This window comes from Mastigoproctus giganteus, chromosome 9 (genome assembly GCF_048544385.1).
Source record: "Mastigoproctus giganteus isolate SK-2022 chromosome 9, ASM4854438v1, whole genome shotgun sequence".
Lineage (NCBI taxonomy): Eukaryota > Metazoa > Arthropoda > Arachnida > Uropygi > Thelyphonidae > Mastigoproctus > Mastigoproctus giganteus.
The window spans coordinates 218,022,297-218,047,076 of NC_143583.1; the positions used below are offsets into that span (position 1 = coordinate 218,022,297).

General features: G+C 38.4%; 1 protein-coding gene across 1 annotated transcript in view; it reads right to left on the reverse strand.

Moving 5' to 3' along the window:
- Window positions 1-24,780, reverse strand: part of shot (dystonin-like protein short stop) — a 1,739,701-nt gene that overhangs the window by 46,160 nt on the left and 1,668,761 nt on the right. The window lies entirely within an intron of this gene.

Below are 24,780 nucleotides of genomic sequence, written 5' to 3' on the forward strand. Positions count from 1 at the left end.
TTGGTGGAACAGACTTCCATCCCTTGTGGTGGAGGTTGATAGCCTAAATAAGTTTAAGGCTCAGCTGGACAGGTATTTTGAACGAACAGAGGGGTGAAGTGGAAGTGGGTTTTTTTTTTTTTTGGCTGATGCTGCATAAGCTTGCTTTCTTGCATCAAATGCCTCTACTAATGCTAATATTACAGGAAGGTATGACATTCTTTCCACATTGAAGAAAATGTACATCGTAAGAGGCAGAAACATATGATCAAGGAGGAATAGGTGCACTTATGTCCTGAAAAATATCATTTAAATTGATATCCCAACTCTGGACAAGCTCTTTAATTTGGAGTGAGTCCAGTTTATTCTCATTTGGTTTACTCTCATAGTAGGAAAACCCACTTAGTATTAAAAGAAACTCCCAACTGGGGTCTGATGGAAGACTTGATCTTAGCAGCATAATGGAGCAGTAGTGCTTTTCTACGAAGTTGTAATGGGGGATCATGTGTTTCAATATAAAAACTTTGGATCAGAGAAGTCCTGAAAGCTCCAAGCGTATTCCTCAGAGCACTGTGCTGGATGACATTCAGCCATTATAAAGTAGTGCCTCTGGCAGAGTCATAAACTGGACAACCATAGTCTAGTTGTGAACGGATTAAAATTCTGTAAAGATGCAGTGTATACTGATCAGCTTCCCAAGACATGGATGAGATGGACCGAAGTGTGTTCAAATGCTTTAGACAAATATTTCGTAAATAGTAGTAGTAGTAGTAGTGGCATGTGATGCAAGAAAGCAAGTGTATGAGCTTATGCAGCATCAGCCAAAAAAAAAAAAAACACACCATTCCCTCCAAATGCCTGTCCAGTTCCTCCTTAAATTTATTTAACCTATCAATTTCCACAACGACAGATGGAAATTTGTTCCAGCAATTAATCACCCACTGGCTAAAGGCAAATTTCCACACATCTATTCTACATCTGTCTTTTCTTAATTTGAATTTATGCCCCCTTAGGTTCGTAATCTGAACAAGTGGAAAAGGATCCCATCAGAATTCAGCATGCTCAACCCATTCAAGGCCTTATACACCTCAATCAGATCACTGTGCAGGTGCCTAGTCTCCAGCCACTGCAAATGAGTTATGTGAGCTTGGAAATTAAGCTTGCAGTCTAATATCAGCCCAAGAAATCTGACAGTGGTAGCAAGCGGTATTGAAGTATGGTTTATTTTCAATTCAGGATCATGATGGAGGGCCTGACACTTGCAAAAGTGAGTGGCAGTGCATTTCTTTTCTGATAGTCGGTAATCATTCCGTAAAGTCCAGGATTCTATTTTAGTTATGGCAAGTTGGAGCTGCTGTTCAATAGTATTGATACTTTGAGACTGACAGGAAATGGTAAGGTCATCTGCATACATATAAATTTCAATAGTTTTGGGGATGTCTTTTGTCATGCTCCTAACTCGGATTGCAAAAAGTGTTGAACTAAGTATCCCTGCAGGACTCCTTCTTTCTGAATGTGAGAAGCAGAGAGTAAATTTTTATATTGTACCTGAAAAGAGTGCAACTGCAGGAAATTTTGAATTATTTTAGGCAAATGGCCCCTAAGTCCCAGATGGTAAAGATCCATAATGATACCAGTTTTTCCAATCATCCATACTGATGATCTGGCAGGATATTCTGTGACTCCAGGATCCAAGTGAGCCTTGAATGTACCATCTTTTTGAAAGTTTTCCCCAAACAACTCATGAGAGATATGGGTCTATAATTTTGAACCAGGGGAGGATCTTTACCTGGTTTTGGTATGGCAATAATGAAAGAATGGCGCCAGGAAGCATTTTCGGAGAACATCTGATTGTATAAAATCAGCAAGGTACACAAGTTCTTCTCAAGTAAATTTTTTATCATAATGTAATGAATACCATCTGGGCCTGTTGCACTGTTGGATGATTTATTTAACGATTATTTGAGTTCTGTTAATGTAAAAGGTTGGTTGTAGGGGGAATGAGTGGTGCGTGTAGAGGTTGATTATTGTTCTGCATCTGCTTGATGGTCTGGAAGGAGGATGCATAAGAAGCAGAGGAAGAAATTGTGGCAAAAGATTCTGCTAATGCATTAGCAACTTCCTCAGGATTGGACACATCTTTCCCTTTCCAATTAAGTATCAGAAAGGACAGCCTTATAAATTTGCCATTTAGGGCCTGTATTCTTCTCCAGATGGTATGTGTGTTAGTGTCTTTGTGATGGTTGAGGCAAAAGAAATCCACGAATCACGTTTCACTTTCCATATAATTTGTCTCTCTTTTGCTTTAAGTCTTTTATAAGTAATTAAGTTACTGGTGGTAGGATACTTGAGGAAATTATTTGAAGCACCGTTTTTCTCCTTTTTTTGGCATGAAAGAAATCCATATTCCACCAGTGATGTGGTTTGGATTTTGGAACAGAAGCATGGGCTGCAGTTAAAATCTGATTGGTGATGTAAGTAGTTACATCATCAATCGGCTGTTTTTCAACATAAAGCCTGTCTAGAAATATTTGGGTGGAATAGCCATCCCAGTTAGCCTTTTTAAACTTCCAAGTGGATCGTTGATCAGGATTTGGAGTTACCACTGTTTTTAATGAGCAAATAATAGGAAAATGATAGCTATTAAAGGGATTGGTTAACACTCATGAATAGAAAGATGGATGGTGAACAGATTGATAAGTCAATTTTGGAAGTAGATCCTGTAGGTAGATGGATATAGGTGGAAAAACTAGAATTTAGTAAATTTAGATCATTATCGTTCAAAAATTCTTCAATCAATTTGCCCCTTGCATTCATTGTACTGAATCCCCGCAATGGATGGTGGCCATTAAAATCACTTAAAAGACAAACTGGCATTGGGAGTTGTGTAATGAGGCTGTCTAGTTCTGAATGAGGAAATGGTATTGATGGTGGAATATAAATGGAAACAAGGGTAACTGAAACACCAACTGCAATATGAACTGCCACAGCTTCTAGAGTGGTTTGTAATTGGATGTGCTTGGACAGTGTACTAGAATTAATAAGAATGGCTACTCTTCCATGGGCAGGAGACTCAGAGATCCTATCTTGTCTGTAGATGATATAATTTGAAAGTTTTGGTGAAACATACAGTGACAAGAAAGTTTCCTGTATGCATACACCTAGGGAAACTGAACTGAGCAAGTAAATCCATTAGGTTTTCAGAATGACTGACTAGTCCTCTGCAATTCCATTGTATGACGTTGTGCCTCATTTTGGTTTAATTGAGGATGATTCTTCTGATGGTTTTTTGTATGAGGAGCATTTTTTTTTCATTCTTTTTTTTGAGAAGGTGGGAAGTCCAGTATCCATAGTGTCATTTGCATGAAGTTCTAGTATGGGTTTCTCATAATCTGAGGGTACAGCTACTTCCATACTGTTCGTGGTTTTCTTGCTGTGTTTAGGTTTCAGTTTTTCACTATCATGCGCGACCATTGGAGTGTTTGTCGCTTCACTGGTTTTAGTTTGAGGTATGTCCTTTCCAGAGTTTGATAGTGTTGTTTTAACCCAGTTAGCTAGAGATGTGCTGGGGTATTGATACATCTGTTTGAATTGCTGTTGAATGGATGCTTCGAGTGTGAAATACATAAGGTGTGAATAGCTGGGCATGGTCAACAACTTATCTGTGCACCTTAGGATATGTCACTTCATGTATTATTTTATATTTTTGAATTTTCTTGCCTGTTTTCCACATTTCACACGATTTAGAAAAGGCTGGGTGATTCCCTTTGCAGTTGGGACAAATGGGACTTGAGGCTGAACAGTCTGCTTGTGCATGCTCCTTGGAACCACAAATAGGACAAATGGCATCACCTCTACATGCCTGCTGGAAATGTCCATATTTCTGGCACTTAAAACAAAGAATGGAATTAGGAATATAAGGCCGAATTCGGCATTTTAAATAGCCAACTTTTACTGAGGATGGCAAGTCTGGGGGTGGGGGGGGGTCTGAAAATTAAAATTACGAATCTAGTTGGGACGAGATTTCAATCTTTTTTAGCCATTATGCATTTAGCACTGATTACTTTTTGATTGCTCAGTTCTTGAACTAATTTCTCTTTTGATACTGTAAGTAGGTCCCATTCAGTTATGACACCTTTCAAGGAATTTAAGGTGTTGTGCAGAGGAATAGATACTGGCAGCCCACAGAATGTCGTTGTTTTGAGCAGCCACTCAGAATGTTTGGAGTTGGGTGTTTCAATGAGGAGTCCTATAGATTGCAATTGTTTAACCATTTTTGGTGTTCCAGCAATGGATTCCAAATATCTCTGAATAACAAATGGTGATAATTTACCCACAGGCTCAGTGGAGAGGGTGTGAATTACGAGAAAATTTGGCATGTCATTGCACCATGCCCTTCGAGGCCTTTTTGGTTGATTACAGTCATTATCAGTGGACGTGTCTGGTCTGGAGTTTGAAGGTTCTAGAGGTGGATAGTTGTTTGAATCCATGGTTACTCCTTTTAGCTAAATCCAGACCAGGGCTAAAAGGGGGAGGCAAGAGCAGTGCTGCTTGGAGGCCAAGAGGTTGAAGTGTTAGTTGATTAGTAGAACTAGAAATATAGGAAAATAAAGAAAGGTGTTTCCTTTCTGCATTCTAACTTGTAGCGTTCAAGTATAGAACTGGATTTAAAGAAAGACTGTTAACAGAAATGTAGGAACTTAAAAAGAAATAACTTCAATCGCTTATCAAGAGCACTCTATAAATCACATGAATATTGCTTGGCACCCAGGGCCACTTGAAGCAGGTTGCTGTTTATGCCAAACATCTGAACCGGAAACATATATGGTGAAAAATGACCTGTGATGTGACATGAATAGAATATTTCACTTCAGAATTGTTATTATTAGCCATATGGTGCAAGGAAGCCTGAGGCTTATGCTGCACCAGCCAAAAAAAAAATTTCTGAGTTACCCTGAGAGAGAGAGAGAGAGAGAAGAGAGAGAGAGAGAGAGAGAGAGAGAGAGAGAGAGAGAGAGAGAGAGAGAGAGAGAGAGTTATAAGTAGAAGGAATTGCCAAGAAAGAGAATAATGATGATATCCAGCTCAGGACCCTGGGTGTGCCAAGCCCATACTCATGAGATGTGAGCCCTTGAATCAAGGTCAAGAAACAGAGTATTTGTATGGAACAGTGTCACAAAAGATCACCCAAAGAATCTAAGACAACTTCAGCTGGCAAAGTCATGGCAAGTGTCTTTAGGGGATTCAGAAGATTTTCTGCCATCTCATTCGACAGTTAATGCCCAGAATTACAGCAATTTGCTTTGCAATTATGTGCATATAACAGCTTACAAGAAATGCTCTTTAGCTATCAAAGTGGACATATAATGTATGTCCACATAGGTTGAATTTGACAACATTGCACTGGAGCTTGTCTGTTGTGTTTTGTTTCTGCCATTCAGGTGCTTCTTCATTGGCTCAAACAAGTGTTTATCACTAGGAGCTAAATCCAGACCAGAAGGAGGAAGATGTCCTTATAGTGTGGATCCTACTTATAGTCTAGATTTAGCTCCTAGTGATAAGCACTTGTTTGGGTCAATAAAGAGGCACCTGGAAGGTAAAAATTCACAATACCTGACAAATTCCAGTGTGATATCCTGAACTGGTTATGCAGTCAATCTGCTTCTTTCTATGCTACCAGCTCTGTGCCTTCCCTTGCCATGGAAATTGGTCTCAGGAGGAAAATTTTCAAAAAAAGAGTAATAAGTTTTGTGATTCTGGTGTGTGTATATGTTTTTTATAAAATATAAAAGTCCAGGTGAAGTTGAACCACCCATATTTAGTTTAAACACTAATTTAAAAACATGCAGTCACTCCAATCAAATACTTACAAGAAGTGGTATCAATTTGGGTAAATGGGTGAAAATCAATATTTAATAAAAGCAAGATCATAATTTAATAGAACATCCAGAACATTTAATAGAACATGCAGGATGGATGTGTTAAGCCTAGTATAAGTAATCATGAACATTTCTAAAAACAGAAGGTAAGATGTTATTTGGTTTTTAGGAGCATTAGCAACTAAGGCCATATTGCTCCAGGGATATGCGGTGGTCATTCCCTGACCTTTCCGCATCCTCCATATTTGGTGGTCATGGGCTCAAACCCCGGTCTAATCTAGAAGGTAAGAAACAAAGTATTTGTATCTGTATCTGCTGAATTTCATATTCTCACAATACAAAGGTCTCTTGAAGCAAATTTCAAGAAATTCATATTATATATGAAACCCAATCTACCTTGCAAATGAATTATGGAAAAAAGACTGTTAGGATTAATTAAAAAAAAAAAAAAATATATATATATATATAGGTAACCCTCGTTTGCGTTGGTCCGATTTGCACTGATTCACAATAGTGCCGATCACTAACCACAATGCCATTTTTATTTTTATTTATTTATTTTTGCAAATATTTTATAAATTGAAAGTAGTTTAAAATCGTCAGATAAAATTTATCGGCATCATACTATGCTATCCACTGTTCATGTGATTTAGGACAATCTGAGGCAATTCGCAATTACCACATCTGTATCAGAGATGAGAAAGATCCCCACCCTCAAAGTAACCACTCATGGATGCAGGTAGTAAAGATCCATGTAATGAACCATTCAGTTGGTTGTTGTTTACACTATTTACACGTGTTGGAAATTTATTACGCTAGCATATTTTATTAATTGTGCTATTAATAAATTAAATAAAATTAATAGTGATATCTGTGCAGTTTTTGCCAATTGTGTTATAAAGTTTTTAATTTAACAGAATAAAGAAATGCCATGTCTGGTTATTGTTATTTTTGGCGCATTGGCTGCTCAGGCCATATTGTGCCCACCATGTCTGGTAAAAGAAGTTCATTGAATCCTAGTGTAATATTTGGAGGATGGAATCTGGTGAAAGCCGCCCTAATGTGTGTAGGACCTATGAATATGCCTCCATCGACTATTACTACAACTATGAAGAATGCTAATAAAATAAAACAATTGATGCAAAGTGGTAGGTAAAGTTTTTGGTGTCCGGAACCTAACCCTGTGATTTCCAATTGCAAAAAATGAATGTTAAACTTTCATAAATACCACATCTCAAACCAGGCGCGTAGCTATACAATATAGTGTAAACCCCACTTTATGATATTAATCCATTACCATCGTATCACGAAAATATCAAGTTCATTGAATGAATGTTAAACATTCATAAATACCACATTTCAAACCAGGCGCGTAGCTATACAATACAGTGTAAACCCCACTTTATGATATTAATCCATTACCATTGTATCACGAAAATATCAAGTTCACTGAATCCTAGTGTAATAATGTGAACCCAATAACACATTGTTTTTTTGATAATTTATTCCATGACCTCGGAAGTTCAAATTTTCGCTGTATAACTCCCTAAAAGGTCGTTTTTATAGTGCCAATTGTATTAGTTACCAATTCAAATCATTAAATGCACTACACTTTCATCGTTATATGTTATAAAAAACAATTTTGAATGGGTTTGTGATATTTTTCTAAAGCACATTTCTCGAGGTCACGACCATAAAACAATTTGCACTTTCTGGTTTATTGGGCTTTTCTGTTACTGCAAGGAATTATAAATGGGTAGTAAACTTGATGTCATTGCATTTGTGAAAGTACTGATAGCTGGAATTGTGTGGATTTTTACGTTATTATGGTGAAATGTGTTTGTCCTTTACTGAAATCTTAAATCGTATAAAAAATATAAATTTTAAGAATCTTCTTTTCATTCTTTTTTTTTTTTTTAAAGCTTCGTAAACTTGTTACTCTGTGCAAATCGTGTTAATTGCAATTTGGCGTGCTGTTTAAAAAGACGACTCCTTGTGCAACAAACCAACGAGTGCCAAACCAATAATGAGTGATCAACAAGTGGTGAACCAATGAGTGATCAACAAGTGGCGAACCAATAATGAGTGATCAACAAGTGGCGAACCAATAATGAGTGATCAACAAGTGGCGAACCAATAATGAGTGATCAACGAGTGTGCATTTAGTCGATGATGATGATGAAGAATAAACATTTTTTAACATTTGTAAAGTCATAAATAATTTCTCTATTATTATAATTTGCTTGATTTTACAGGCTATGTTTTCATTTCTTTGGATTTTTTTTTTTTTTTTTTTTTTTTTTATTTGGTAGTTGTTGCCGCATCGGCTTCTGTGGCCATATTGCACCTCCCAAGGTTTTTGCAGTACTTTGATCCAAGCCCGAGGTGGGAATCGAACCCGCGACCTTTGGGTTGCCGGGTAGGTACTTTACCCACTCGGCTAGCCCGGTCGGCTATTTCTTTGGATAAATCAATTATTGTTTAAACAAACTAATTAGCTAACTAATTTCATTGTTGATAATGTAACCCCTATTTTTAACATTATGTTTATGGGAAATAAATTCCCGCTTTACGAGCGCATGCCAGGAATAAATTAACTTGTAAAGTCGAGAACTACCTGTATATATATATATATACAAGTAGTTCTTTAATATTTTTAATTCTTTAATATTATTTTTAATATATATTTTTATTAATTTCTGCCTATTTAACTTTTGGATTATATATATATATATATATATACACACACAAGTTTGTATTAATATACTGAATAAAGTATGCATAAATGGATGTGAAAGTTACACAAAGTGCCAGTAACTAGAAGGGTGAGGATAGTAGAAAAGGAAGTGTAGTAGATATGTGAAAGAATATTAACATCCTAAAAGTTATGAAGAATTAAGAAATACATATATATATATATATATATGTGTGTGTGTGTGTAGAGGGTGTATCATAACATATGGGGACCCACTTTAGGGATGGATTTAGGACCTAAAAATATTTTAAAAAAGTTAATAAAAATGGCTGTAAATCAGAAAGAATGCAAAATCAGACCTATGCTTACATCCTGTATATACATCCTGATTATATATATATATATATATATATATATAAGTAAAATTTACTACTCCCATTTCGCTGTAGCTGGTTAGTGCTGGATGGAGTGTGGATCCTATATACATTCTAGGTATTCACCATATTTTCATAACAGTTCCACGTGTTGCTGTTGTTGTTATTTGGTTTTTAGGAGCATTAGCAACTAAGGCCATACTGCTCTGGGGATATGCGGTGGTCATTTCCTGACCTTTCCGCATCCTCCGTATTTGGTGGTCACAGGCTCGAACCCCGGTCTAATCAAGAAGCATGTGCTACGCAATGCTGCTCCTGCCCACCTGGCTACGGAGACGCTTTCCATGTGTTAGCCATACTTTTGTTTTCCCAGTAAAAGATTTTGTAGAAAACACCCTCTAGACATTTGCCTATCTTATCCGTGGTTCTTTATCTTAAGGCAGGTGCACTAAAACTGTAACTATTCACCACCCCAAACCCATAAGTTTCCCTATTCAGAAAACCCTAGTGTCAAAACGGTTAGAGTTAGCACCGTGAAAATTGGTGGGTATGTCATTTAGAGTATGGGGAAGTGATTTGTAGAAGAAAAAAAAATAGTTCAAATTTCTGCCACCAGGGAAAAACGGCACTGCACTATGTAAAAGTTGTCATTTACTTCAAGACACGCAAATGACTGTTAGATAAATGCAGAAAGGCCAACATTATGGCTTTTACAAAAAATTAACGGGCTCTTTTAGTAAAACTGTTCTACCAGAATAATACAACACTAATGCAGCACTACGTGAATATCAGAAACTTAAAGGTTTGTATAAAGGATCTTTGATGTCAGTGGGGCTTCGAAAACTAATAAAGAAATTTGAAGCGATGGGAGAATTAGGTGTAATTCCAGGCAGAGGACGACCACATATCGGAACGGAGGTAGTGGATGAAGTTGCAATGGCCTCAGGTCAGAATGTGAAACACTACCAGTCAGTAGTGCCAGAGGTGTAACAAGAGACTTGAACCTTCCTTGGTCTACTGTACCTAAAGTGCTTCAAATAATTTTACACTGTTCTCGTACAAGATTCAAGTAGTGCAAGAACTAAAGTCTTGTGATCAGCAACAATGCCCTCAAATAGACTTTGCTCTACGATTTCTGGCTCGTATGGAACTTGGTGATATATGGGCTTGAATGATCTTGTTGTCTGATGAGGCACATTTCACTCTTCATGGAGCTGTAAATGCACAAAATTGCCAAATATGTGGACCTCAATCTGCTGTGCATAAAAGACCACTACAAAGTCCATACATTACAGTAAAGTATGGTGTGGATTCACAGCAGAGTTTATAATCGGACCATTTTCCTTTGAAGAGTCTACAAGTCATGGCCCCGTAAGGTGTACGGTAACGTGCATGGAGCTGCACGCTTCTAAGAGATCACATTATTCCCGCTCTGCAAGAAAGGCAATTCTTGGAGACCGTAGTGTTCATCCACGATGGTGTCCCTCCCCACATTGGTCGACAAGTGAAGGAACTGCTCTGTTCAACATTTGGAAACGATTGCATTATTTTTAGAGATGTTCCACAGTTGTGGCCAGCCCTCAATCCCTGTAATTTCTGGCTAGAGGGATACCTGAAAGATAGAGTTTATTGTTGTGGCATACAGATGCTTGTCAATTTGAAAGCAAGCATTAAACAGCACGTAGCCAACATCCCCAAAGCGAAACTGTGTTGCACGCAGTCCTCCGTTTTCAGAATGTTATCTTAGCACATAGAACAATATCTGTAGATTTCTAAGTTCTGATATTAAAATCTAATTCTAAGTTAAGTATTTCATCTCATGTTTACAGTGCCAATTCCTCCCTTGGTGGCAGAAATTTGAACTAATTATTTTTCTTCTACAAATCACTTCCCCATACCCTAAATGGCATACTCACATATTTTCACAGCGCTATCTTTAACCGTTTTGGCACTAGGGTCTCCTGAATAGTAAAACTTATTTTATAACCATATGGATTATTTTATAATCTGGGATTATAAAATAATCCTAAGTTAAGTATTCCATCTCATGTTTACTTTCCATCTCATGGCTAATTCCTTCCTTGGTGGCAGATATTTGAACTAATTATTTTTCTTCTATAAATCACTTCCCCATACCCTAAATGATATACCCACCGGTTTTCACAGTGCTATCTCTAACTGTTTTGGCACTAGGGTCTCCTGAATAGGGAAACTTATTTTATAACCACCTGGTGTGTGTGTGTGTGTGTGTACAGTGTATATATATATATATATACACACACACACACACGCGCGCGCACACACACACACACACACATGCATATGTGTCTTTAACCCTTCCCAATGCAATATTACAGAATTTAACATTTAAATAAATTGTAGCATCTCTTCTTTTAAACATTGTTACCTATTTTATTTAGCATTCTTTTTTTTATCTTTAAAAGATGTAACAACATTACATTTTAGATATCAGAAATTTCCAAGAATACATCTGGGAGAAAACAATAATTGCTCCTTTAACCTACATTTTGTTAAATTCTATTACTTCTCTCACATTTTGTAAACTTTTTTTTTTTTTTTTTGCTGCTAGTTTTTGGGGCTGTGAAATAAAAGTGGTGATTTCAGTTTTAGACAGTGATATACTGTGGCCAGAGCCACTTTGGCGGGGGGGGGGGGATCATAGGCCCTCTGTATTTCTTCATTCTGAGGCCTCACTAGATTACACTGAACTTGTTAAAATGCCCCTATGTTAAATATCTTTTGTTTTCAGAGAAAAACAAAAGATATTTGACATAAAGAGATTTTAATTTTTCATTTTTATTTTTAAAGAAATTTGAAAGCATTTCCATAAATTTGGTTTTGAAGTTCTTTTCATGACACTTTTGGAAGTTTAACTTTTAAATTCCAGAAATAACTTACTTGTAATATGACTTCAATGATATTATTAATGATTTTTCAATAAATTTAGCCCTGAAGAGACTATTTAAGGCACATGGATAGAAATTTATCCAGCATGGACTGTAATTGTCAATAGGAAGAACTGTTTTTAGAGGGATGGGATACACACACTAAAATAGAAGGGGTGTAAGAATATTTGCTAATGCTACCAAGGCACTGTTAGTTGGTCGGTAAACTGGGAGGCAGGGAATTAGAGGCTAACACATTAACAGCAGCTGCAAGCAGAGGTGAAAGTGATTCTTGCACTGCTTCTATTGGTACACAGAACAGCTTGAAAAGCAAGGTGCTGGAGATCGATTAAAAGGCCTGCTGGGGATCGTTACGGGACAAGTATATACATGAGTTGTGTTACAAAAGGCAAAAACAGGTGCATGTATACTTGCTTGTACACTAATGCTAGGAGTACAGTAAACAAATCTGATGAATTTCAAGTACTGGTTAAATTATCAAATTCGAACATTGTAGGGATATAGGAAACATGGAGCCACTCACATAAAGAGATGTGGAATATAAATATGGTGAGTAAAATATATGTACAGAAAGAACATGCAGGAAGGGACGGAAGAGAAAAGTAATGCTCTTGGCTCACTTTGGTGAGCCAAGAGCTTTGTTGAGTCACTTTGGTGTGACAAAGCATGGAGAAGACTAAAATGAGAATAGGGCACCTGACATAGTCCAAATGACTGTGATGAGTATAATGAACAACTACACAGCCAGGTACGTAGATTGAAAGAATTTTGGCAAGTAGATTAAATGAACTGGAAAATTTACAAGTAGATAGAACAAATTTTTTACAATACTGTTGATCTGATTTTCAACATCTCATGCATTAAGAATATGTGGCAGTGATCATAATATATTGATACGGATGAACTTGAAGACATCAATATGCTTTCATAAAGGGAATTACAGTGGTCTTAGTTTTTAAACTCCTTTCAGGACAACTGTTGAAGTTACCAATTGCAAATTCTAAACTGGCAATGGAATTAGCATTAGTTGAGGCATATGATGCAAGAAAACAAGCTTAACCAGCATCAGCCAAAAAAAAAAGCCTTCCATTTCACCCATCCATTCACACTCGAAATGCCTGTCCAGCTCAGCCTTAAATTTATTTAAGCTATCAACTTCCAAACCAAAAGATGGAAGTCTGTTCCAGCAAACAACTGCACACCGGCTAAAGGAAAATTTCAGCACATCTATTCTACAATTGTCTTTCCTCAATTTGAATCTTTGCCTCCTCAGGTTCTTAATCTGAGCAAGAGGAAGAATCTCATCAGCTTTGAGCTTGCTCAACCCATTCGAGGCCTTATAGACTTAAATCAGATAACCTCACATGTGCCTACTCTCCAGGCACTGCAATTTGCAGAACTTAAGCCTTTATTGGTAAGAGCACCCATTTGTTCCCTTCACCAATCCTGATGCCCTTCTAGCAACTCTACATCCTTCCTAAAATGAGGCCTGACCACTGCCTTACACAATGGGATAATCACCTCCTTGTCCCTGCTAGCAAAATTCCTATATATGATTGACAAAACTCCGTGAGCTGCTCTAGCAGCCTGTCTCCACTGCTCAGACAACTTCATATCTGACTGCACAATTACCACCAGGTCTTTTTCACTCTCCACTTCCCTGAGTGTAGTACCACACAGTTGGTATGCTCTCCTGGGTTACTGCTACCATATGCAGTACTTTGCATTTGAGAATGTTAAACTTCAGTTGCCACTTCTCAGCCCATTTGCCCAACTGATCTAGATCCAGTTGCAGTAGCATACTGTCTTTACTGTCATAAATAACCATGCCTACCTTTTTTTTTTGGCTGATGCTGCATAAGCTTGCTTTCTTGCATCAAATGCCTCTACTAATGCTAATGCTAATGCTAATGTATCATCTGCAAAAAATAACAGAATGGTACCCAAGAGGAGCTAGAAGAAAACCTGGATGATAACGACGGAGATGGATAGATGAAATTCATGAGTTTGTGGTTAGTAAATGGATGGCCATGGCACAAAACAGAAGGAACTGGAAAGTTGCTGGAGAGGCCTTCATCCTGCAGTGGATTGAAAATGACTGATGATGATGATGAAGAATATCCATTAATCACAACCATTTGCCTTCTGCCCTGCAGCCACCCAGCAATTGATCTTAAATTTCTTACCAGCAATCCCGACCTGTTCAAGCTTATCAGCAACCTCTCATGAGGGGCCAAGACAAATGTTTTGCTAAAATCCAAATATATTATGTCAAAATTATTCCCTAAATTCAGCTCATAAGTAACTGTGTCAAAATAGCCTACTAAGTTAGTTAAGCATGATTTACCCTATAAAATATTTAAGGGCAATGGCTTCATGCTACGAGGTAGAATGACTAACGTATAGGTTAGTGCAAAAGCATCATTTTAGTTATATCTTATATTGTGAATGTCTTCACAATGAGTTGCCATGGTATTGTATTACCTTGAATAAGTAACATTTCGCCAGTGGAGAAGACTACTGTTATTTATTCTCAGCTGGATACCACCACCCAAACGGCATTGTTTCAAAGCTTGTTGGCTTCTCTTCAGTGGGTGGGCAGGTACCCTGGTGTACAATAGTGACAACCCAGTTATGAAGTATGACTTCACAATATGAGTGATGCCTGATGGTGTGTAGTGATATAGACTATAAAATATTTAGGGGCAAAGGCCTCGTGCTACAAGGTAGAATGACTAACATATAGGTTAGCGCAAAAGCATCATTTTAATGTAGCTATCTACCAAAGTAATTAAATTAATTAATTACCATGGCAACTCATTGTGAAGGCATTCGCAATATGCGATATAACCAAAACAATGCCAATTTAATTAATTAATTTAACTACTTTGGTAGATAGATACATTAAAATGATGCTTTTGCACTAACTTATATGTTACTCATTCTACCTCGTAGCATGAGGCCTTTGCCCTTAAATATTTTATAATGTATATCACTACACACCATCAGGCATCTGTCGTATTGTGAAGTCATACTTCATAACTGGGTTGTCACTATTGCAACACCATGGTACCTGCCCACCCACCGAAGAGAAGCCAACAAGCTTTGAAACAGTGTGTCTGGGTGGTGGTATCCACTGAGAATAAATAACAGTAGTCTTCACCACTGCCAAAATGTTACTTATTTGAGGTAGTAAGTACAATACGATGGCAACTTGTTATGAAGGCATTCACAATATAAGATATAGCCAAAATGATGCTATTGCGCTAACCTATATGTTAGCATGATTTACCCTTAACAAAGCGATGTTGCGTATCGTTCAGAATGTCATATCTATCTAAATGTCCCTGGATTGCAATTTTAATCACTATCTCTAAGATTTTTCCTACCACTGAAGTCAGACTAACCAGTCTATAGTTACCAACTTCACTCTTAGAACAGCTTTTTTATGTATTGGCGATACATTGGCACTTCCCCAATCCAAAGGAATCTCCTTGAGAGCAAAGATGCCCTAATAATTAACCTCAATGGCTCAATATACTCCTTTGCACTCTCCCTCAAAACTACAGGGTATATGCCGGGAGCCTTACTTGCCTTTATGCTCAAAAGTTACCGCGGAACACAGCGGCAACCCCCAAGGCAGAATGCGCTGGTCCCAAAGGAACTAGTAGTTGTTGGTGACTCTATTGTCAGGGAAACGGGAAACATGCTTTGTAAAAAGGATAGGTGGAATAGGACCAGGGTATGTCTGCCAGGGGCAAAAGTTGATGACGTTGTAGAGCGGATATCATCTTTTAAGGGCACAAAAGGTGATATAGTTGTACACGTTGGCACTAATGACATTAAGAGTAGGAGACCGGCGGAATTACTTGACAAGTACAGGTCACTGATGAAAAAAAGCCGTGAATAAGGGTTGAAATTGAAAGTGTCTGCAATTCTGCCCAGACACGATAGGAGGGAGTATATGATGAGAGCCCTGTCAATCAATTCGGCCCTGGAAAGATTGTGCAGGGCTCAAGGGGTAGAATTTTTTTCAGCCTGGTCTGTACTTGTTAACAGGAGAGACTGCTTCTACAGGGATGGGATACACTTAAATAGAAAGGGTGCAAGAATGTTTGCTGATGCTATCGAGGCAATGTTAGGTGGGTCGGAAAACTGCTAGATTGGGGGGGATACAAGGACTAATAGATTAACAGTAGCCACTGGCAGAGGTGAAAGTGATTCTTGCACTGCTTCTATTGGAATGAGCCGCAGCCTGGAAAATAAGATGCAGGATATTTCAGAGACTGCTGGGAATCATTGGGGTACAAGTAAACACATGGGTTGTGTTAGGGTAGCTAAGAAAAAGAACAGGTGCATGTATACTTGTGTGTACACCAATGCTAGGAGTTTAGTAAATAAATTTGATGAATTTGAGGTATTGCTCAAAACATCAAAGGCAGATATTGTGGGGATTTCAGAGACGTGGTGTCACACAGATATAAGAAATGCAGAACTGGAATTTGGGGAGTACAATGTCTACAGAAAGGATAGACAGGATAGGAAGGGAGGAGGGGTTATGCTATTAGTTAAAAAACACATAAAATCCAAGGAAGTGAAGCCAGTCGACATCGCTGGACAGTGCAGTGTCGAGTCAGTTTGGTGTGACATAAGCATTGGGAGATCAAAATTGAGAGTAGGAGTGTGCTATAGGCCTAATGACTCTGATGAGTATAATAAGAAACTGTTCGGAGAAATAGAGTGGGCCAGTAAATCAGAGAGTCTTATAATGGGGGATTTTAATTTCCCAGATATTGACTGGAATTTGGGGGCTGGTCACTCACACAGTAGCAAGGCTTTTGTGGATTTATTGGATGATTGTTTTCTACATCAGCATGTTCGGGAGGCAACTAGAGGGAGCAATACTCTTGATTTGATTATCAGTAGTGATTCTTCATGCATTAAGAATCTGCAGAAAAATGAACCACTTGGTGGCAGTGATCACAGTGTGCTGAAGTGGGAGTTACTCAAAGAGGTAACTACCATTAGGGGTAAAGGGAAGGGGTATTGCTTTCGTAAAGGCGACTACAATGGACTGAGACAGTATTTAAATTCTATACAGTGGGATCAACTGATGATATTGCCAACAGCAAATTCAAAATGGGAAGCATTCAAAGAACTTATCGTGGAAGCTACTAGGCTTTACATACCAACTAAGAAATATTGTTCAAGGTTTAGGCCTAAATGGTTGTCAGATGAACTAATGAGGCATATGGCAGAGAAGAAAAATGCATGGGATACATACAAATTAACACGTGACACGGACGCCTATGATAGATACAAGTTGATCTGTAACCAAGTTACAAAGGAGGTTAGGCAGGCGAAGGCAGATTACGAGAGATTCTTGGCAAGGGATGCGAAGAAAAACAGCAAAGAGTTCTTTACTTATGTAAACTCTAGAAGGAAGGGGATGAATCAGATTGGTCCACTTGAGATCGATGGGTCAACTGCTGATGACCCTGCTCAGGTAGCTAACAAACTAAATGAATATTTTGCATCGACATTCACACATGAGGAGATATTCAGCGAGGGGAATGCCAGAGGTGTATTCAACTCTAGCAGTAAGCTAGAGAATCTTGTAATAACTGAGAGCAAAGTGGAGGAGAAATTGTTGAAGATAAACACAAGAAAGGCACCTGGGGTGGATGGGATCTATCCAGTTATATTAAAGGAGGCAGCAAAGGAGGTAAGCAAACCCTTAGCCATAATTATGAGAGCTTCCTTGGACTCAGGGGAGGTACCCATTGACTGGAGATGTGCAAATATGACCCCAATTCACAAAGGGGGATCAAAGGCTGACACAAGTAATTATAGACCTGTGAGTTTAACTTCTGTTCCCGGAAAATTAATGGAGGCACTGGTGAAAGAAGCACTGCAGGATCATCTAGACAAGACTTCAGTTATAGCTAGACACAGCATGGTTTTGTTAAGGGGAAGTCTTGCCTGACCAATTTGATTGGATACTATGATGCAGTCACAAAAGAACTGGATGCAGGGAATAACTTTGATATTATATACTTGGATCTTAGAAAGGCTTTTGATACTGTTGCACATGGAAGACTGCTGCACAAATTGGAGCAGTGTGGCATTGGAGGCAAGTTGCTGCTATGGATAAAGGGGTGGTTGAGGGGGAGAAGACAGAGAGTGGTAATCAATGGACACTGCTCATCGTGGACTAATGTTATTAGTGGAGTCCCTCAGGGTTCAGTATTGGGGCCTTTATTGTTTTCTGTATTTATAAATGATATTGATGATGGTATATCAGGCTTAATGTCCAAGTTTGCAGACGATACGAAGGTTGGCAGGGTTGTCAAGGACACTACTGACACTATGCTGCTGCAACAGGATTTGGAAAGGTTGAGCAGATGGGCTTCGAGGTGGCAAATGAAGTTTAACATTGACAAATGTAAAGTACTACATATGGGAAACAGCAACCCCAGAGCAACGTATCAACTCTGTGGTACTACACTGACAGTGGTAGAGAATGAAAGGGACCTGGGGGTGGTGGTGCAGGCAGATATGAAGTTCTCTGAGCAGTGCAGACGAGCTGCAAGAGTAGCTCATGGTGTATTGTCAATGATATATAGGAATTTTTCTAGCAGGGATAAGGAGGTGATTATTCCCTTGTATAAGGCAATGGTCAGGCCACACCTAGAGTACTGTATACAGGCCTGGAGGCCTCATTTCAGGAAGGATGTAGAGCTGCTGGAACGAGTACAGAGAAGGGCAACTAGATTGGTGAATGGGACAAAGGGGTTCTCTTACGAAGAAAGGCTTAAGTTTTGCAAATTACAGTGTCTGGAAACTAGGCACCAGCGGGGTGATCTGATAGAGGTGTACATAGCCTTGAATGGTTTGAGCATGCTCAATGCTGATGGGATTCTTCCTCTAGCTCAGAAAAATCACCTGAGAGGGCATAAATTCAAATTGAGGAAAGACAGATGTAGGATAGATGTGCGGAAATTTGCCTTTAGCCAGCGGGTGGTTGGTGGGTGGAACAGACTTCCATCCCTTGTCGTGGAAGTTGATAGCCTAAATAAGTTTAAGGCTCAGCTGGACAGGTATTTCGAACGAACAGAGGAGTGAAGTGGAAGTAGTTATTTTTATTTAATTATGTTACTTTTTTTTTTTTTTTTTTTTTTTTTGGCTGATGCTGCATAAGCTTGCTTTCTTGCATCAAATGCCTCTACTAATGCTAATGCTAAGTTTTTCTAATAAACAACCATCTGTAATTACGACTTTATTAATTTCATATGGCTGAGCCTCACTCACACAGCCTCTTCTAAGTACAAATGGTCTTTCATCAGTAATTAGCTACTGCTTTCTCAAGCACAGCCTCAGACTATCTGACCTTATTTGTCATACTATTACAGATCAACTTGTACCTGTTGTGGGCATCAGTACTTTATATCGCTCTATAACCCAAGCACGGTATTAAGTACTATAGGTTCTAATACCTCTCGTGTTAGGGGTTTACATTAAAAAAAAAAAAAAAAACTGTTCCATGCTATCTTTTTTTGCTCTATTTGACCAGCCATCTCTGGAGTCATCAATTTCAGCATCCTTCTCCAGCAATATTTTCTTAAAGGTATATATGTAGAAGAATAAGAGAAATTTATCTCAATATGATACATAGAACACTTCCTAATGACACTCTCCAGCAAATAAAAGAAATAAAACACAAATTTTCAAAAAAGGAGTCTTTTTTTTAAAAATTTGCGTTGAACTTGTTTTAATTGTTATTTTAATAAATTTTATTACTGTAATCAATTTGCATTAATTTTAGTTTCGTTTATTTGCTGGTTAGTTATTTATTAGGTTATTAGGAAGTATTCTATGTATCATACTGAGGTAAATTTCTCTTATTCTTCTACAAATATTTAAATACAATGCAGAATGTATTAAGCATTGCAGCTCTGTCTTATGCTAATTAAAGGTATGTATGCGTTCATGGCTTATGTGATTTTTGCTTCTGTCATAATTCAAATATATTCCATTCCTCGGCAATCCGCCCAGTTCAGAGATGCCCATTTTGCATACAATCACATAAATAACATTACCCAACATGATTTTTACCTCCAAGAATTTAAATGCTGTTTTTAACCAATTTTAATGCATAGATTTCAAAAATTACCATGATAGTTTCACATCACGTCACAGTTATTAAATATAGAGGGAGTTAGGTTTTACCAAAATATGCCAATTTCGCATAATCTGGCGTACTGATTTATTTTAACAAATATAAGCTAATTCTCTTAATTTTTAGCCTTAGTTTTCTTGTAATAAATATAATCAGATTTCTACCTATGGTTAAAACGGTTAAAATTCCGATGCAACAATTTACAATTTGAAGAGAACATATTTAGTGTTTTTGGTGAGGATTTTTTTAGGCTATATTGAGATTTTCCAAGTATTAACTGATCGTGACATGTTCTCAGGGTAATTCTATCCTCCAAACATAAACAATCCCTCAAGAGTAGGAGAGTGCGGCCCGTAACCCCTTGCAGTAAGAAAAGTTTTTGAAATATTTTTCTATGGATGTTTTTGAAGACATTATTATACTTCTGAAAGAACTGTGCCGTGCATAAGTCAGATGAACGCAATTTATTCATAGATGCACTCTCAAAATTAAGCTTAAAAGCAGTTTTGCTTCATAAAGGCAATGAATTAGCATCAGTTCCTGTGATTCATTCAGTTGGACTTAAAGAAAGTAATGAAAGCATGGTTTTTTTTTTTTAAAGAAAACCCTAAACACGAGAGGTATAGTACCTAGTACCATACATGGGTTTGGGGAGGTGAGAAGATGAAAGACGATACTTGTTGACATTAGACTTGAACTTCTGTAAATTGTAATTTTCAGGAAATATGTAACATGGGAGAATGTTCCAGAAAACGGGAGTTGAAGGAATAAATGAGGAAGAAGAAGAAAAGTTGGTTCTGTGAGTTTCAAGATGGACAGTAAAAGGGGGTTGACTGGTTGCAGCACGTTCTGGCTGCTTGGGAAGAGAGAGAGAGAAAGAGAGAGAGAGAAAGAGAGAGAGAGAGAAAGCGGGAATTATAAAAGCCAATTCAGAAGAACAGTGCCCATGGAAGTATCTATAGAAAAGGCATGCATCAGAAACAGAATATCTATGAGACAGAGAGTGGAGAGACACTATTAGAGATGAGTCATCAATTAATCTAACTGCATCCTTCTGAATGGAATCTAGAAAATTGAGAAAGCATTTGGGGTACTGCCCAGATGTGGGACAATATTCCATGGTAGGGCTGGATTTGAGATTTGTACAGTGAATAGCTGTTTAAAAGAAAAGTAAAGCTGAGATGAAAGAGAAAACTCAGTTTTTTATATGCAGAGGAAGCAATATTTGCAATGTGCTTATGCCAAGGGAGATTAGAAGTCAGGATAATCCCCGATAGAGACATATGATCTTCCCTAGAAATCAGAGTGTCATCAAAGATAAATATAGGAGCAGGAGAATCATTTTTGCAAGATATAAGACGGGACTGAGTTTTAGGATTGAAATCAACTAAGTGATTATTGCCCCACTGGCAATGAAAGTTGAAGCTGTTTGAGCAGGGCAAGGTTTCTCAAACTGGAAGTTTGAATGCAATGTGCTATCATCAGCAAAACTAGTGATAGGATTTCCAGTCAGAAGAAGGTCATAAATATACAAGAGGAAAAGAGTGGGAGAAATAAGTGAACCGTGTGGAACACCAGAATTAGTGGAGAAGTTAGAAGAGAGAGAGAGAGAGAGAGCCATTTACCATCACCAGCAGTGAGCGTCAGAGAGAAAACTGGCTACCTAATTACAAAAAACAGTTGACAAACCATAAGATAGAAGCTTATTTAGAAGACCTTTATAACAAACATGATCAAAAGCCTTTGAAATGTCAAGAGCAACTGATTCAGTTTCACCACACTTTTCGGTGCCTCCGTAGCCAGGTGGGCAGGAATAGCAGTGCGTAGCACACGCTTCTTGATTAGACCAGGGTTAGATCCTGTGACCACCAAATACGGAGGATGCGGAAAGGAATGGCCACTGCATATCCCTGGAGCAATATGGCCTTAGTTGTGCTAATGCTCCTAAAAAAACCAAATAATAACACCACACTTTTCCATTGAATTTGTCCAAAGATGGTTAACATAAGCCAAAATATCACCAGTGGATTGACATTTATGGAATCCATACTAGCGATCGTTGATCAGATGGAAGGTTTCTAGATAGTTTAAGAGTTGGTGGTTAATTGTTTTTTCCATTACTTTGGAAAGAGTAAAGTGATTGCAATGAGACAATAATTGGATGGGGGGTGATTTGTCACCCTTTTTAGGAACTGGCTGGATATGAGCAAAATTTCCAAGCAGAAGGAAAAACACCTTTGGAATAAGAAAGTGAAAAAAGGTGACACAAAACAGGAGTAAGTTCAGGAGTACAGGTTTTGAGAAGAAGTGGAGAAATATCATCAAAACCTGCAGCTTTCTTACCATCAAGATTGTTCAAAATCCTTCTCACATCCTTTTGACGAAATACCACAGGAGGCATTGAATGGAACTTACTGGAAATGGTGGGAGGTATTTACCAAGATGCTAGCTAGTCAGCTCTTTGGCTGAAGTGGCGATAGAACCATCTGATTTAGGCAGAGGTGGGAACAGAGATGGACAAAAATTGCAGCTCTGTTCCCACATCTGGGAACAGAGATGGACAAAAGTTGCAGCAAATAGCAAAAGACCAGAATAATTGGTTATAATTTGGAAGCATGTTTTCTACTCTTAGTCTGTTCAAAATCTAGTTTGGACTGATTAATAACTGCTTTACAATTGCTGTAAGCTTTGGTGTAGCCAAAATATGAACCTGGAGATTTGGATACGAGCCAATTACGACATGCAATATTCTTCTCTTGAACAGCCTAAGCACATTTATTGGAAAACTAAAGTTTAGATAAAGGACAAGATTTTAAGGTGGAGTGTGGAATAAAGGATTCCATTCCTACAAGAATTATTTCAATGACATGATCTGAGCAAATGTTGACATCAATAGTTTTGAAATAGTAATCCAACCAAGGAAAAAAAAAAAAAAAATCAAGCAGATCATCCCATTTTGCATTCTTGTAATTCCAAACAACACGATGTTAGGCTATTTTTTGGTTTTTTTTTTTTTAGGAGCATTAGCAACTAAGGCCATATTGCTCCGGGATATGCGGTGGTCATTTCCTGAATGACCTTTCCGCATCCTCCGTATTTGGTGGTGACGGGCTCGAACCCTGGTCTAATCAAGAAGCGTGTGCTACGCACTGCTGCTCCTTCCCACCTGGCTACGGAGGCGCCACGATGTTAGGCCTTCAGAGCAATGCCCCATTGGAGTAGAGATCATCACCAATTTTTTGTGATCTGAGTTGCTTAGATGACCACTCACCTTGACCTTGGTGTACTTAGAAGGGTTGTTTGTGAAAAAAAGATCGAGTGTGTTGGCTGTATTGTTAGGATTGTCTGGTATTCTGGTAGGTAAATGAACAATCTGTGAGAAGTCATTAGTAACTGTAAAAGCCTCAGCATCTCAGGGTCCGTATGACTAGAAAATGGAAGCCAGCTGGAGTTGTGAACATTAAAATCACCAAGGAAAATTACCTCGCTGTTAGGAAAGTTGGACTGGAGAAAGTCAAGTTTCAAAGAGAGGAAGTCAGAGAGTTCCAAGTGATTAGTGGAGTTGGGAGAACAGATGAATTTGACAGAATGTGGTAGAGAGATTTTAAGCCAGAGAAGATTGAAAAGAGGAGATTCCAAATTACTAAGTCTCTGACAGGGAATATCAGTATGGACATATGCATAAATACCACCTTTGAAGTGAAGGGAATCAAACAACAAATAATTCGGACAACTGAGATGAGTGGTGGTAGAATCAACCTGTACTAAGATTCTGTCAGAATAAGTATGTGAGGTTTGGCAGATTGTATGTGGAAATGGATGTCATTGAGATTAGAACTGAGACCATGAATATTTGTGAATTAATGAGGATGTGTTTGGGAGGTTTAGGAGATTTTTTTTTGCAGATAAGTTTGCTGTATTAGTTTGAAAATTCGTGGTGTATTCAGTAGTAAGAAAGGTGGGAAGGACATTCTATATGAAGTAATGAATGTTTTGGATATGGCATACACATGGTAAGAATACACCAAATAACCTTGACATAACATGGCCTCGACAATGCTCCCCCCACGCATACACACTAGTTGGACTTCGTGGCAGAGTAGAGTAGAGGCAGTGAGTTTATACACACTAGCCTGATTCCGAAGCTTCCTAGAGAGTTACCAATAGGTTCTGTCCAGCGTACTAACTAGTGGCCGGCCTGTGAACACCGTTTGAGAGCTGTACCCTCGAAATATAATGAAGATTGGATCTCGCGATGATGTCCATCATAACCTCAAAAGACATCAATCATACTGCATGATGAATGAGATGGGAGAGGGTTTACTGGAGCTTTGCCCTGGAGAATAAACATGGGTTCCACCACTTGAAGCCTCCAATAAGCAAAGTGGTAGTATTGCACTGGTTGATGAGTATTGTGCTGTTTGCACCTGGGTGGTAGTTGCCATATTTCAGGCAAATGGGGGGGGGGCTATACCCAGGGTTGCTAACGTTCCCAAGAAGGTGCAAGCAGAGGATTTGGCTGTCACAGACTGACTGGACTTCACTGAAAATAGGTCCACTTGACTTGTGTGTGTAACCTCAATATCAGTTCCATCAGCATTTCAGAATCCCAGATAGCAAGCCCAGCTTGATATACCTGAGAGAGAGAGAGAGAGAGAGAGAGAGAGAGAGAGAGAGCGAGAGAGAGAGCGAGAGAGAGAGCGAGAGAGAGAGAGAGAGAGAGAGAGAGAGAGAGAGAGAATGGAAT